The sequence below is a fragment of the Suricata suricatta genome, chromosome 5 (genome assembly GCF_006229205.1).
Source record: "Suricata suricatta isolate VVHF042 chromosome 5, meerkat_22Aug2017_6uvM2_HiC, whole genome shotgun sequence".
Lineage (NCBI taxonomy): Eukaryota > Metazoa > Chordata > Mammalia > Carnivora > Herpestidae > Suricata > Suricata suricatta.
In genome coordinates, this window is record NC_043704.1 from 54,484,027 (window position 1) to 54,501,011 (window position 16,985).

At 36.6% G+C, this 16,985-nt stretch overlaps 1 long non-coding RNA gene across 7 annotated transcripts in view; it reads left to right on the forward strand.

Annotated features, from left to right (window-relative positions):
- The first annotated feature begins 16,315 nt into the window (after window positions 1-16,315).
- Window positions 16,316-16,985, forward strand: part of LOC115292649 — an 8,632-nt gene continuing 7,962 nt past the window's right edge. For 5 of the 7 annotated variants that reach the window (XR_003909079.1, XR_003909077.1, XR_003909082.1 and 2 more), the window contains exon 1: window positions 16,316-16,412. This is a non-coding gene — a long non-coding RNA (uncharacterized LOC115292649). Of the gene's footprint in view, window positions 16,413-16,581; window positions 16,847-16,985 lie in introns of those variants that run through there. The other 2 variants (XR_003909078.1, XR_003909083.1) reach the window with 2 other exon arrangements.

The following is a 16,985-nucleotide window of genomic DNA, read 5'->3' on the forward strand; positions in this document are numbered from 1 at the left end:
TCAGAAATAGATACTTTTAAAAAACTTTCCAGGACAGTAAATTTCATGTTACATGCTTTTAAATTTTTCAAAAAATGTTTAATTAAGGCTTTTTTTAAGTTTAGAGTTTTTAATTAAAACAATAAAATTTTAAATTGAAATTTAATTTTAAAAACTAGAGGGAAGAGTGAGGGTTACCAAACAGACGATTTTACATAGCAACAATAGTTGTTCTGCTCCTGGATACTGGGACCTACTGCTGTTGACCTGTGCCCACTTAAACGAACTTATGGATTATATTATTTTAAACAGAATATATCATACTTTGTAATCATATACAAATAATATAGAAAGTATCCAAGAAAATAGTTTTATACATAACAGTAGTTCTCAATCCTGACTGCCTGTGAGAATGACCTGGGATGTTTTTTAAAAACATTACCATCTGAGTCCCACATCATGTCAATTAAATCTGAATCTCCAGGGGTAGAGCCTAGGAACAGTTTTTCTGGTTTCTGGAATTTTGTTTGTTTTGGTTTTTCTTTCTCTTTTTTTTAATGTTTATTTTTGAGAGACAGAAAGCAAGTGGGGGAAGAGCAGAGAGAGGGAGACAGAGTATCTAAAGTGGGCTCTGTGCTGACAGCAGAGACCCCAACGTGGGGATCGAACCCACCAACCCTGAGATCATGACCTGAGCATAAGTCAGACACTTAACCAACTGAGGCACCAAGGCAACTGGTTTTTCTTTGTTTTTTAATGCTTCAGATGATTCTAATATGTAGCCAAAAGTGGAGAGCCATTGCAAATTGGGGCTTACCAGAGATAAAGTTATCTTGAGAAAGCACATAAAAGTCCTCAAACTTAAGGACATGTTACACATTGTTCTTTTACAAGTGACAAGTGTTCCTCATTTATCAACAAATTGCTATGAATAGCATTCTATCTAGCAGAATTTTTTGAAAATACATGAACTTTATCTATCTTTTTGAGGAAAAAGTAACCCTTTGGTAACAAGTGAAATAATCAGTACTTTTCAAAAGAAATTTGAAAATGTGTGTTGGGAGATTTTCCGTTGGTTTTTTGCTGAAAAAGTGCTGTTATCATAGCTGTACAATCAAAAACTTGAAAACAAAGTTTTCTATCCTATTTAAAAAGAGTTTTGGTGACTCTGGGGCCCAATGTTAAAATATAAACTCTTCATATTAATTTGTAAAAGGAACTGGTTTCCATGAAGAAAGATGGCAATTTACTGTACAAATTTTAACTAAAACATTTCATAACTAATAGTACTGGAAAAATGTCACAACTAATATTTTTTTTTAGTCAATGTTACATTTCTTTTATTTTAATCTACATATCTTGTGAGATTTTTTTCCAGGAAAATAGGATTAAAACTAAAGATGAAACCAGATTTCAAATTGTTATTTAAGAATTTGCTTAATTTTTTTCAAAACAAATTATATTTATTAGTGGTCTAATTAACACATTGGTATACCATAAAAAGTAAAATAAAATAAGACCAAATTATACTTAAATATTATATAATGGATTTCCTATTCCTGAGTTACAAAACTGCTTCTCCTGCTAGGCCCTACAGTGCAAACTATTACTAACTTCTCTTTCTTTCTCCTTATATTCATATTTTTCAAAGATAAAGGTATAAAAGACACATTCATACCACTTGGTAATGTAAGTGGGTTTTTATTATGAATTCTTCCATTAGGTGACTTTTCTATGAATGGAAAAACCTTAGAAAACAGAACAAAACAAAATAGCTCATTAAAGAAAACTCAGCCTATTTACAGTGCATGTCATAGGAAATAAACTATGGTTCATATGTATTTGAATGTCTCATGACAGCTGTAAAACCTGATACGGCTATAGAAAATACAGATTTCTGTCATTCATCCCCAAATATATTGCCTAAATTTCATTCATGTAACTAGTTTGAAACACCCATTTCTTATTAACCTTATAATACAATAGCATTGCTTATATCATGTCACTGATGCTGGGGAAACCCAAACAATACAACTTGTCCGTTGTATTGACCAGATCATGCAAGTGGAAATTAGAGACACTTTCTGCCTCCATGTGGTAAAACCTCTACTTAAAAAATACTTTTGAATTTTAAAGCACTTTTGAATGTGCTTTATTAAGGTTCAAAGAAGGAAAGACATGGGCCTGTAAAAGGGATCTAAAATGGTAGGAAAACCTGCACACGTAGGCAAAGAATGAGTTGAGCCAGGGACATTACTACTGTGTTCTGAACACTGGAATTCACAGGCAGAGGCCCCAGGGGTCCCTCCTGAAACCAATCAGATGAATCTCCAGTCTCCTCCACTTGGTTCTTCATCTGACTCTTACCTTCTTCCATTGAAGAACTTTTTTCAAAAAACACCTCTGCTGTCTTAAAAAGAAAGTATGACCATGACCAGGTAAGGCAATGTTCTGATACTGTCCAATTCTGATATGGGTGGATGAGAAACCAGACGGTGAAAGGAGTCAGAGGAAGGTAGAGGACCTATTTATTGATGTAATGCCCACACCAGGGACACACTGAGTAGGAAATCCAGGAGCAACAAAGAAGCGGGCCTCATGGTAGAAATCAAATTTCTGTTTAGAGATAGAAAGAGGCTGAGAAGTTAAAGAATGAGGAACATTAATCACAAAAAGAACAGATTCAGGAAGGAAGGAGAGCCAACACTGGGGCTTTCACACCTAACTACAAAACCAAATGCTGTGTGGGGCGCCTGGGTGGCTCAGTCGTTTGAATGTTGGACTTCGGCACAGGTCATGATCTCATGGTTCGCGGGTTCGAGCCCTGCGTTGGGCTCTGTGCTGACCTCTAGCTCAGAGCCTGGATCCTGCTTCAGATTCTATGTCTCTTTCTCTCTCTGCCCCTCCCCTGTTCACGCTCTGTCTCTCTCTCTCAAAAATAAATGTTAAAAAAAAAATTTTTTAAAAACCCAAATGCTGTGTACACAATTCAAGTTTTCTGTTTTCCCAAATGCAGCAATAATTTTTACTCTGAATGTTTCCATCTTAGCTTCTTGTCTTGCCTATTTTCTTCATTTATTTTGTAACTAAAGAAGTATTATAGTTTCAAAACCAAAGAGATGGGTACTTTTCTAAATAAATTATTATGGGAATACTAGCATGTTTAAGTTGGTGATGTTTTTTTAAATTCAATGTAATCCTAATGAGCATGCTATTTTATATATCTATATATGTGTATATATGTATATATATGTATATGTATATATACATATATTCTGCCTTATACTCTCAACATTATATGCAGAATAATGCAAGTTATTTAACTTAATTTTGGTGACAAAATAAAAATTTGCATGAACACTGTTAAAAGTTAGAAGCCTAGTGAGAAAGTTTCCTGTTTTGGTCAGAACTAAACATTCTTACTGTCAGTTAAAAACATATAAAGAAATTTAAAAAATAATAAAACTACTATCTACTTAATAATGGTGATTTGAAACATTGAAAAATGAAGTGTTCTATTTCTTTGCAAAAAAGCCTTCGAGATTAGCATGAATAATGATTAGCGTGAATGGTGCTTTTGTTCTCCTTACTTTGAGGTATAGTATAAAAACAAATATTGTTGCTATGACTTTGTGAACTAGATGTTCCTTTCTAAGTCTGAATTAGTTTCCAACATTTTATCCTTTGCACTTTTAATGTCATACACATTTGCAAGAGATCCTCTAGTGAAGCTTTTTGCCAGCACTGCTGCTTCTGGGACATCTCCATTTTTGTCATCACAATCAAGGGCCTCACAGATTCTACAAGCTCACCATCATTATTTCACTCTAGCTGCATATTTAGAATCTCCTGAACAGCAGAAGTATCAACATCCCAAGGCCAGTTCTTTCTTCCATACCTCCACCTACATGTGATTCAAAGTTCACGTCCAGTGTTACCACTTTCATTGTTTTGCTGCATGTTCATTTTGTTGGCCAATTCTCTTTTTGTAAACATGTCATTTGGGTTTATCACTGGAAGACAAGGAAGCAACACAACTACATGCTTTGCTGTCCATGCATAAACTGTATGACAGATATCCAGTGACCAGTCACAAATGGCAAGATCTCCTTTCTTTATTATGGCTGAGTAATATTCCATTGTATACTTATACTATATCTTGTTTATCCGTTCATCTATGGATGGACGCTTGGGTTTCTTCCATATCTTGACTATTGTAAATGATGTTGCAATGAACATAGGGGTACACATATCTTTTCAAATTAGTAGGAGGTTGGTTTTTTGGGGGAGGTAAATAGCCAGCAATGGAATTGCTGAATCATGTAGTATTTCTATTTTTAATTTTTTAAGAAATCTCCATACTGTTTTCTAGAGTGATTGCACCAATTTACATTCCACCAACAGGAGAAGAGAATTCCCTTTGTCCCAACACTTGCTAACTCTTGTCTTTTTGATGTTAGCCATTCCTACTGGTGTGAGGTGATATCTCATTGTGGTTTTGATTTGCATTTCCCTGATGATTAGTGATGTTAAGCATCTTTTCATGTGTCTGTTGGCCATAAAATTAATTTTCTTTTGATTATTAATATATTTGTCCCAAAATTTGTTAATATTCTTAATTTTTGCCTAGGTCTTAATTCCTGGCAAAAATAAAGTTGTGTATATATAGTCACTATATCTACCAATCACTTGGAAAATTTTGCTGTCTCTTATGAAAAATAATATCAATTAAAAACCACTCACTCAGCAAAGATGGTACCTGACAATCATGAAACACATCATTCTACTTATCTCTTTAAATTTTCTACTTTGAACTAAATTCTAGATTTAATAACATATTCTTTTTTCTCTCCAATGCCAACATTTGTTTTCCCCAATATCTGAGCAACTAAAATGCTACCTTATTCTCTAGAGTCCTCATTCTAGGGAGTTATTGGTCAGCCAACAGGCAGCATGTGTCCTTACAGGCATATGAATCAAAGTGAGAAATAGAAAGGTTTTGCCGAAGGGACTTTCCTGTCACAAAATGACACCTTCAATGATCTCTGAGAGCTCTTGTCATCACTGTTTTAGTCACTGAAATACTGCCACCTTCAGGAAGAAATGTAGAAATCGGCAATTGCATTCCATGTGGGAAAATCTAAATCCAAGCTCTATACTTCCCTTTCTCTAAATATAACCTTGAACTACCCTGTTATTTTCCCCACATATCTAAATATTAGTAATTTATTTCTGAATACTTTTTGTATCATATTAGACTTTTATACAAACAACTATATCTTACAGTGAAAAGCTGTCCAGAAATAATAAGTAGAGTTCACTATTATCAAATAAAAACTACTTCAATAAGCCTAGGGATTTTCAGGTGTTAAATTATAAAGCATGAATAACAAGCTGGAAAATGTTTTCTGTGCTCAAATAATGAAGCATATATGTGTATAAACCTAGGTACATGGTTTAAAAAAATAATTCCAAAAATATATATAATTCCAAAACCAATCTACACATATTACAAGAAAACTATTTCTTTAAATTTATTAAATTGAAGCTTCTAAAATAGGATTTCCCCTCCCCCTTTATATTTTAGTTCCTTCTTCATTTATCGGTTAACAGAAAAATTGAAAGTAGCTTTGTGCCAGCCTTCTTGTTTTTAAATGATCTCAGCTTACATCAAACACTTACTCTCTTCCTCCCTCTTTCTCTCTCTGTATGCTTTTTTTTTTCTTTTACAAATTCAACTTTTCTTTTTCATGATCTGCTCTTCCTCTATTTTTTTAACTTTCCCTTTTATTTATCATTTCTGTTGTTTATTTCTCATCTTCCCTCTCTCATTAGTTTACTTTTTCTTTATTCAGGAAGTCCATTGTAAGTTGTTAACTTCCTTTGGGTCCTATAAGGAATGCATACAATGCCCTCTTTTCTGCCTTCTCTTTATTCAAAATCCATTTCCTAATATCAGATAATGCCAACAAATACTTTTCAAAGTTAGGTTTTCTTAAGTATAATTACTGTGAAACATCACAAATGTATTACATAGTCCAATTGCAAAGGATACATACATAGAACCTCCTATCTTTATCCTCTAAAATAATTTGATAGTTACAAAGATGTCAGTTCATCCCAGATTAATTAATGAATTGTATAAATTAAGATCTCAATGAGGAAAAAAAAAAAGAACAGGTGAATGGGACAGAAATGACCATAGTATAATACAGAACTTAGTATGTGTGAAAGCTATCATTTAAAAAGTGGAGAAAATTGCTTATTTAATAAATGAACAACTGGTTAACTATTTGGGATAAAAAAATGGATCTTTTACCTCATAAATACACCAAAATAAAATCCCAATTAAAACAGAATGATCATCATGGAAATACAAATCAAAACCGCAATGAGATACCACCTATTCTTTTCCTAAAACCAATACTACACTATATGTTAAATAACTTGAATTTAAATAAAATCTTGGAAGAAAAAATAAATAGAATGAACTATTTTCTTAATAAAGGTTTAAATACATGTAACTATCAGATTATAACGTAGATAAGAAAGAAACAATAAAGGAAAAAGATTGGTATGTGGGGTAACAAAAATTAAAAACATATCAGTCAGTTAAGCATCCAACCCTTGGTTTTGGCTCAAGTCATGATCCCATGATTCTTGGATTCAAACCACACACTGTCAGTGCAGAGCCTGCTTGGAATTCTCTCTCTCTCTCTCTCTCTCTCTCTCTCTCACCCTCCCCACCTCATGCTTATGCACTCTCTTTCTCTCAAAATAAATAAATAAACTTAAAAAAATTAAAACCACATCTGCTATAAATATAATTAGAAGTAAAAAAACATGGAAAAATATTTTTCAGCATTAATGGCAGGTAAAGGTTTAATATCCTTATATCTGATCATATCTTGCAAATATTGGAAAAGATAAAAACCTACACAAAAAATAAGCATAGGTCATGAATATTCAAAAGAAACATTCTTATTTTTAATTTAATTTGTATTTATTTTTTAAGTACTCTCTACACTCAATGTGGGGCTCAAACTTGCAACCTGGAGATCAAGAGTCGTTAAGTTCTACCGACGGAGCCATCCAGGTGCCCCTCAAAGGAAGCTTTTTGGTTTAGTACATATTTTTTAATGTTCAATATTATCAGTAATCAAAACCAAAAATTAAAACAGTACATTTTGGGGCACTTGGCTGGCTCCCTTGGTAGAGCATGCAACTCTTTTTTTTTTTTTTTATGTTTTTTATTTATTTTTTTTAGAGACAGACAGAGACCGCATGATCAGGGGAGGGTCAGAGAGAGAGGGAGATACAGAACCGGAAGCAGGCTCCAGGCTCTGAGCTAGCTGTCAGCACAGAGCCTGACGCGGGGCTCAACCCTCGAACGTGAGATCATGACCTGAGCCGAAGCCGGACACTTAACCGACTGAGTTACCCAGGCGCCCTGAGCATGCAACTCTTGATCTCAGGGTTGTGAGTTCAAACCCCACATTGAGAGTAGAATTTACTTTAAATAAATAAATAAATATATAAATATATAAAACAGCAATGTTTTGCTTCTCAAATTGATGAACACTTTTTAAATTATAATACTGTTTTGGAAAGGATATTGCAAAAATGCCACTCTCATATATAACCTTTTTGGATAACAATTTGACAATGATATCCAAAGTTTTACTGCTCTTACCCTTTTACACAGTCCTATATGTCCACAGGAAATAATAAAGATGTAGGAAAAATTTATATGTAAGAATAATCACAATTTGGATTGATAAAATAAATAATGGTACATATTTAATGGGATAATATTGGTATTTATTCAGTTTCAAAAATAATTACATTAGAAAATGGTCAAATATTTTAAAGTGATTAAAGAGAGTCATTAAATTAAGTTACAGAATAATCATAATGTATACTTATACACACAGAGAAGAAACTGACAACAAATTGTGAATTGACTTTTTTTACAAGGTTTAGGCCATGATTAATTTCCTTTCTTTTTTAAAAAAAGTACAGGGGTGCCTGGGTGTCTCAGTTGGATGAGCGTCTGACTTCAGCTCAGGTCATGATCTCATGGTCATGAGTTCGAGCTCCACATGGGGCTCTGTGCTGACAGCCAGCTGGTGACAGCTCAGAGCCTGGAGCCTGCTTCAGATTCTGTGTCCCCCTCTCTCTCTCTTATCCCTTCCCCATTCAAACTGTGTCTCTCCTTCAAAAATAAATAAACATTGAAGAATTTTTAATAAAAAAGTACATTTTTATATTTTCAATTTTTCTTCAATAATATGACATTTTAATTAGAAAAAGAGTTGTTTTTAAACCATTGCAAACCCTTAAATCAACTCCATTTTTTAATGTTTATTTATTTTAAGAGAGAGAAAGAGTATGAGCGAGTGAAGGAAAGGTAGAGAGAGAGACAGAGAATCCCAAGCAGGCTCTGCAATGTCAGTGTAGAGCCTGACACAGGGCTCAATCTCACGACTGTGAAATCACAACCCCAGACAAAATCAAGAGTTGGACACTTAACTGACTAAGCCTCCAGGTGTCCCTCAATTCCATTTTTAAATCAGGTAAGTAAGAAGTACCATATGTAACATATATTAGGAAAAACGATTCCTTGTATATTCCTTCAGAACATACCACACCAAGAATGAACTCTAGTGCAAACTGTGGGCTTTGTTTGGGTAATAAGATGTATCAAAGTAGGCTTCGTGATTATTACAAATGTGCCATTCTGGTGCAGATAGTGTGCATGTGGTGGGGAAGGAGTATATGAGAACTCTCTGCTCTGTTTGGTTGTGAGCCAAAAACTGCTCTAAAAAATAAGGTTAAAAAAGAAAAAGGATTCCCAGAATGCAATTTGGATGCAAGGTAGATCTGACACTGCATAATACAGAATTTTAAAACAATACTGATTTAGTGTAGAAGCTTTTGAAGTGTTCTCATCAAGTGCATAATAAATTTTTGAATATCAATTTATTTGAGCAAATCTATATCTCACATATTGAGGATGAAATTAAGACATCATAATTTTTCATTTGCCTTCTTCTTCACATAGGTAGAAAAAAAAGTGACCTAGGAGAGCCCTATCCAATAGAAATAAAAGAGGCACATATGTAATTTTAAGTTATCTGGGAGCTGAAACAAAACAACAAAAATAGTAAAAGGCAGTGGCTAACATGGGGGCACATGACTGGCCCAGTCAGTGAAGCATGTGACTCTTGATCTCAGGGTCACGGGTTTAAACCCCACATTGGGCATAGAGATTACTTTAAAAACCTGTTAAATTTTTCTGGACAACGCCAGCATTTGGATTTTTCTAAAACAAGTAAATTTCTTATTGACAGCAACTAAATGGTGTTTGTAGCATTTTTATCATACAGTAGATTCCATCCATCCACTATGCTTTTCTAACTGAGTTGTCCTACATGCAAGTACATGTTTTTAATGTTGTCTGTCTTCTAAGCTGTTCCTATAAGTCTGCTATTAAAATACATTAACCTACAAAAAATAAATATAATAATATATAATATATAATAAATATAAATAATAAATAAATAATAAATAAAATAACATACAATAATGTATATTATAAAATATATTTATTAATTGAATGAATGAATGAACAAAAGGATTTATTAAAATAAATTGTAATAATATATTTTATTTAACTCAATATATTCAAATATTACCATTTCACCATATACTCAGTATAAAAATTTATTGAGATAGTTTACCTTTTTATCATATGAAGTTGCTGAATTATAAAATTTGAATTTTACATATGTAGTGCACTTCAATTTAGTCATTAAATTGTCTTTGGAAATATTTGATTGGTATTTAGATTTCATAAAATTTGCGGTTGAAAAAGTACACTAACAGACCCAGGTTTTTCCAAACATAATCAAATCTCCCTATAACTGAATTGAAAAACAATTTTCAAATTTAAATTTAAGTACATTAAAATTAAATAAGATTAAAAATCAAGTCCCTCAGTTGCACTAGCCACATTTTACGTGTGGCTAGAGGCTCCCTCATTGGACACCTCCCCTCCCAGAAAGGATTACTAGTAAAATATTGACATTGCATATGCTACTTTATGGGGAACAGGCCTGAACACACCTACTACTCATCAAGTTCAAATCTAAATCTTAATCATTTTAAAAGAAGGCATATTGGGGATTCTTGCATACTTTCTTGGCCTGTCTTTATTACCACTGAATCATACATGTGGTGAGTTATTCTTAGCAAATGTATCTACAAAAAGAGAAGTAATATCCCATACTGAAAATGAGGTATTGCTCCCGCCACTACATGATTTCTAATAGTAAAGACTAAGGGTGTGAAGAGTGCAAAATACAAGCATTGTGCTATTTATAGGATATGGATTTATGACTGCCCAGGCAACAGAACTTCCTCACATATTTAAAAAGTCTTGCATGACCCAAAGGCGTGGAACTAATGAACTGTCCAAAGCTCAGCTGTGCTTTTTCAGCTTGTCCATCAAAATGGACAATCCCTTTACTGTTAGAAGCCATTCCTCTGATGATACTAGTAATTGTAATATTTTAAATGCATCACAGACTGGACTTGAATTCTTACACACCTATTATGTGAAGTTGTGTCCAGAGTACTAGCAGTGAAATAGCTAAGTTAAAATAGAGCATGCACAAGAACATGGCTGCCAGTGACATTACTGTTTGAAAAAATTATAACATATCATGACATATGTTCTTCCCTTCCTCTGAATAAATGTATTACCCCAAAACCATCACTGTCACTTAGTACCATAAGTAAAAATCAAAAACAACTACCAGGGTGCCTGGGTGGCTCAGTTGGTTAAGCTTCTGACTTCAGCTCAGGTCATGATCTCATAGTCTGTGAGTTTGAGCCCTGTGTTGGGCTCTGTGCTGAGAGCCCAGAGCCTGGATTCTGTGTTTCCCTCTCTCTCTGCCCCTCCACTGCTTGTGCTCGCTCTCTCTCTATCTCTCTCTCTCTCTCTCTCTCTCTCAAAAATAAACATTAAAAACAACATCAACAACTAGGCTGTGATATGTGATAATACAAGTGTGTACATGAACCACTATTTCTAGTGGGTCAATTGATCATCAACAAACTTAAACTGTACTGAGTGCCAGGAATTTCACCAATGGTCAGGATACAAAGACATAAATGATACAGTTCCTAATGAGAGAGATTAAATTTGTAGACAACTAACAACATGGCAGCATGTAATTAAGTCAAAGCAAGTGATCCGAAAAACAACTGCTCTAGAGCAGTGGTTCTTAAACCCTGCAGGGTCCGTAGACCACTAAAGGTCCCTGCGATCATTTCAGGAGTTCAGTGAGGATAAAACTATTTTCTTGACAATGTGAAGATATTATTTGCCTTTTTCTCTGTGTTGATGTTTTCATGATGATGGGTAAAACTGCGGTTGCCTCAGTAGAAAGCAAGGCAATAGCATCAAACTACGGTAGTAGTCACTGCATTCTTCATCACCACTTACTTGCAGCAATGAAAGGAGAGGAGAAGAAGGACTGGTAGGAGAAGTGAGAGGGGAAGGTGGGGGGGAGGGGAGGGGAAACAGGAAGGGGAGAGGGGGAGGAGGGGGAAGTGGGAGAGGGAAGAGGAAGAGGACAAGAAGTAGAAAGTCATTTTCACTTAAGAATGTCTGCGATAAAGCAGTGAAAATTATTAATATTATTGAATACTGACCCTTTAGGCTATGTTTTCTTAATATTCTCTGGGACACAATGGGAGGGAGACATAAAGTACTTGTGCTACATACAGAAGTACAATGGCTGTCTTGAGAAAAAGCATTGGTACAACTGAGTTTCAAGTTGAACTAGCCACTTTTTTCATAGAGCAGCATTTTTATCTGAAAGAACAACTGACAGACTGTGGTTATTCAGACTTGAGTATTTGGCAAATATTTCCTCAGAAATAAACAAAAGCAAGCCTGTCACTTCAAGGAAACCAACCAATGATAAAATTTGAGGTTTCAAGCAGAAATATGAATTTTGGAAAACTTGTATGTAAAAATCTTTCCTGAGGATATCAGACATAATATGAATAAATATGATGTTTTTGATACTGAATGATGAAATTAGCCAACATTTGAAAGATCTGCATAATTCAGTGAACCAACAGTTTCCCAATGACCAGTGCATGATATTACAAATCATGTGCAGGTAAAACGTCCGTTCAGCAGACCAATGGGCTTTAAGGTAACAGAATATGAAAAGTGTAATGATATAGATTTAACTCCACATTGCAACTTTTTAAAAATTACCACTTGAAGAATTTTGGATTAATATCAAAGAATAATGACAATAATCCAAAAAAAGCTACTAAAATACTCTTCCCTTTTCCTACTATACATTTCTCTGAGGCCAGATTTTTTTATACACTTCAAACTACACACCAAATCACAACTTTTGGAATGCAGAAGCAAATGTGAAAATCTAGCTCCTTAGAGCCAGCTAGATATTAAGTCCAGTTTGATATTAAAGATATTTACAAAATGGAAGACATCCTTTTCAATCTTTTGTTTATTTGGGGAAGTATCATTATTTCTCAGGAAAAATATGTTATTTGTGTTAATATGTGCTGACCTGATCATTTTTGTTAGTTAGTTTCTCCAAGTTTAATTCCTAATACAATGAGTATCCATAGAAGTGATCCACATCACAAAAGCTTTTGGGGGTGCTGAGACCAAAACATTTGAAAATTGCTGGACACACTCTAGGTAAGGGAGCGATCAGGAGGATCTCGGGAAACCACGCTATGAAACCAGGTACCCGTAATCTCCAAACATACTCCTTCCCCATAATCTTTTGAGGCCTTAAATAAACGGTGTTGATTATTTAAATATGATCAGTTTACATTAGTGTTCTTCACATAGCAATGTATTGTGCTTGTGGAAATGCAGTATTAAATTCTCCAAAGTAGCAAAAGTTTTTTATTATCAGAGACCTATGATTTATTAAGTGGCAGGAGTAATAACTAGGAAAATAACTGACTATATTATATGAGAATTTATCATGTATCAATGGTTCCTTTTCATGTCCAAAGTCTCCATTTTAATACATATTATTTTTACAACCCTCCATGGACCTAATGTAAAGATATTGTCTAGCAAATAAGCTGCATTTATTAAGCAACAGTTAATTCCCTTCCCTGTTTTACATTGCCCATACAGCTCTGTATTCATGTAATACCAGGCAAAGAAAAAATAGCAGAATTTTAGTCTGTCTGCAGTAATTATATAATTTCTTCTTAGATTGTTAAAATTTTAAAATAGGTTGTAGACTCCTCCCTAACCAGTTTTTACTTCCATAAATCTTTTAGAATGTAGAAACTCCAGACTGAGACTCTCTGTGGCATATAGGTTTTTTTTCTTTTCTTTTATTAATTTAGGTTTTGATCTCAAACTGTGATAGAAATTAGTTTGCCCATATTTGCTCAGTCAGCAGACATCTGGGAGTCCAGATGTGTCCTCTACAGGAATACACTGTGGTCCCAGGGTGTGGAGCAAGAATGCATAAAAACTTTGGGCTCTAGAATCAGAAAGCGGCTGTCCAGTTAATAACTGTGTACACTTAGGTAAGGAGCTAAGCTCTTTCTACCACAGTTCTCCTATACATGAAATGGAGCTAATTATATCTGCTTTATAGAGTGGTAGCGTGGCACACCAAATGACAGCCATCATCATTAGGCAAATAAACTAAGTTGTGTTACATGCCAATTTACTTCTTCAAAACCTGAGATTATCAATATTTCATATTATTGCCAATTAGTGGTAAACATTTTTTAAAAAAGAAACTTTTTGTGGTCAGTCATTGGTGCAATTTTGGCCACTTCAAAACTTGGAATAAAACATGATTCCATGCTCAGTGTGCCATTGTTTAATACACACATTTAAAGGTAAATAGCATTTAAAATTCAAAATTGCTCATTTATCTTTAGGCACAAAGATCTCTGTTCCAGATCCCATGGTGAACCAGTCCTCTGGTTCAAGAGCTGTAGGAATGACTATCCAAAGAAGCAGGTGGGTCTCTGGTTTCTCTTAAGAAAGGATTTTGAACCCAGTTTGGAAATCTACCTGGATCTAGTCACTTTCTTTCTCCCACCTGGACCACAAGTCCTTCTCTTCTCCACTTCTAATTCCTCCTCAGCCCTCTCAAATTCAAATTTAATATTTCCCTACCAGTTTCATACTACATTAATTAGTATTCATCATTATTTTGGGGAGATTCTACATTCTTACATCATGATATGAACTTTCCATGTTAATGAAATTTCTGACAGTTACTATTGAAATTCTTCCTTTCTTTTGTAATTATGGCTGTATTTTTAGAAAGTGTTACAGTGTTGGGAAAAATGCATTAAAAGTAGTTATCAATGTTTTGTTCATAACTGTAATAAAATGAAAACATCTAGTGTTATGATAAATTCTGTAATTAAAAACTAATTCTTCCCTACTTTGCAAAGGTAGTTCAGGGATTAATTAGGGTTTTTTAACTGTGCATAAGATTTATGTACTTTTCCTGCAGATAACTTAGAAGTTGTCACTTTAAAAAAATATTTTAGATTACTGTAATAGCCTCTAAATTTTTACATAGCATTCTCCTTTTGTAAAAAAAATAATGCTCCACAAATATATTTTTAATTTACAAAAAAAAAAGAGAGAAAGAAAGAAAGAGAGAGAGAGAGAAAGAAAGAAAAGAAAAGGAAAAGGAAAGTTCTCGTTTCTGGGAAAACGTGGCTTTGTATAAGATCTATAACGTCCCCTTGACAATTTAGAAAACTCAAAAATGTTAGGCTATCAGGGGCGGTAGTTAGGTTTTCAAGAAAATCCGGCCGCTGCCCGATCTCTCCCGGTCTGGACCAATCCGAGCCGCCACCACGCCGCGATCTCGGGAAGACTGCGCTTGCAGACGTCAGGCGGCCCCCGCAGACAAACGCCCTGGCCCAACTGCCTAGTCCTCCTAGCTTCCCTTCCTAGGTGCCTCAGAACCTTTGCCGCAGTAACCTGATGACTCTAATGGGTCAGCAGTAGTTCCCAACTTCTTCTAATGAGAGAAGCCTTTGTAAAATTCAAAACAATTTAACAGATCCCACTACCATCGTCCAAACACACTGTGATAGTCGTAGTTTTCTCTAGTGGCTGAGAAAACTTTAAAAACGTCAAAAGCTTCAATAGATTCTGTAACATTCTCAAGTGCCTGTGCATCTTATTAATCATAACATTTGCATGCATAATAGTTTATTTATTTATGGTGTGCGCTAAGTTTACAGATGGGTGCGCCCACTCCTTGCACAGGGAAGTCCCAGGGTCCCCAGGAGGAGCCCAGGGTCCTATACTAGAGACCCAGGACTGCAGAGGACTAGAGGCGGTAGGTCGTGTCTCCTACTCCAAACGTTATTTACACTCCATTCTCAGGGACAGCAGGACTCTCTTCCTAATCGTCACCGGGGCATCGCAGAGTATCTGCTGCCCCCTGTAGGTGTTTAGGCGAACAATAGTCCGAATCTGGTTAGAATCAACTAGAAGAGGCCTCTTGAATAAAAGAATATTCCATGACTACGCAGTAGCGAAAGGACTCTCGGAGAGCCTGTTTTCCCGAAACACTCAACACTCAACTCTGACCGCCGCGTTTTTACGGAGGGGGTGGCAAGTGAAGGAGAGGATGTATTACTGTGAAGCATCTAACGCTGCTTTGGTGAAGGCTCAGGTTGGGCGGGGAGTTAGGGCGGGGTCTAGGAATACCTTAAGTGTTCAGTTTCTGTTTTCCACCCACCTAGTCAGCAACCCACCTCATCCTCAAGAAAAGCTTTCGTCCACTGTGGTGATGAGGATATTCATTAGAGCACAGCGTGGTGTTCTCTCAAGCCCCTGGAGCATCCATCTCCTTATATTACACCTTGAGCAGAGTCCAGTGACACATGCATAGGTGACAAAGGCCATCCCACTCTGAGAAACAGACTCAGCTGTGTCCAGGAATGGTCTCCCAAAACCCTGTTACTTCTCCAGTCCCTTTGATGAGAATATGACTATGCTTCAGAAAAGTAAAATAAATACTGAGAAGATAGCTCCCAGTTACCCCGAGCTCCCACTGATGCCTGTACACGCGAAATTTTTTCCTAGAACTGTGTATGTAAAAATTGCTTCCACTTGGACAGAGCCAAGACTGCTAACAGGCTCGGAACGTGTGTGCCATTGTTATTCAGATATTTCCTATTTTTCATGATTTTCCTCCACCCTACTACCACTCTGCGCGCGCGCGCGCGCGCACACACACACACACACACACACACACACACACACACACTCACACCACACTTTGCAGTATCCTAACTTCTTCACTCCTGTCCGTATTTGCTCTGGCTCTTTTGGGAAGATGGCAAGAGACAGATGAACGAAAGTGAGTAGGGGAAGGGAGGAAGGGGAAGGAGGAGAATCATCTTCCACACCAGACTTTGTTTAAGCGGGAAGACACCTTCGGCGGAGGGTCTTTAGGACGACAACGGAAAAGTCCCACTAGGGGCTCACAGCGCGAGTACTAGCGCCCCCAACCTGCTGGTGGCGGCGGGAGGTCTGGGATCTAGTTGGTCCCCTCCGAGGGTCCCGCATGTCTGCGCTGGGGGTTGGTCCCTCCAGTGTCGCTGCGAGTCTGGAAGAGGAAAGAGGCTCCACTGATCCCGTTCTCCCTTCCAACTCGCCGTGGCGGCGGCTGCCGGCCATGCCCGCCAAGTCTGCGCTCTCGAACGGCCGCAGGTGCCGAGTGGCCCACTCCCGAGCGGCAGCGACGCAGGGCTAGCTGACCCGTCCCAGCACCCAGCTCGGAGAGGGTCTTCGGTGCGTTGTCCAGTCGCTTGGGCCGGGGAGCTCCCCTTGCCTCGGCCTGTAGGCGCGGCGAGCAGAGGCGCGGGCGGGCGGCGGCAGCTCCCAGGCGCAGGCGGAAGGCGCGGCTCGGCCACGGTCACGGCCGCCGCCG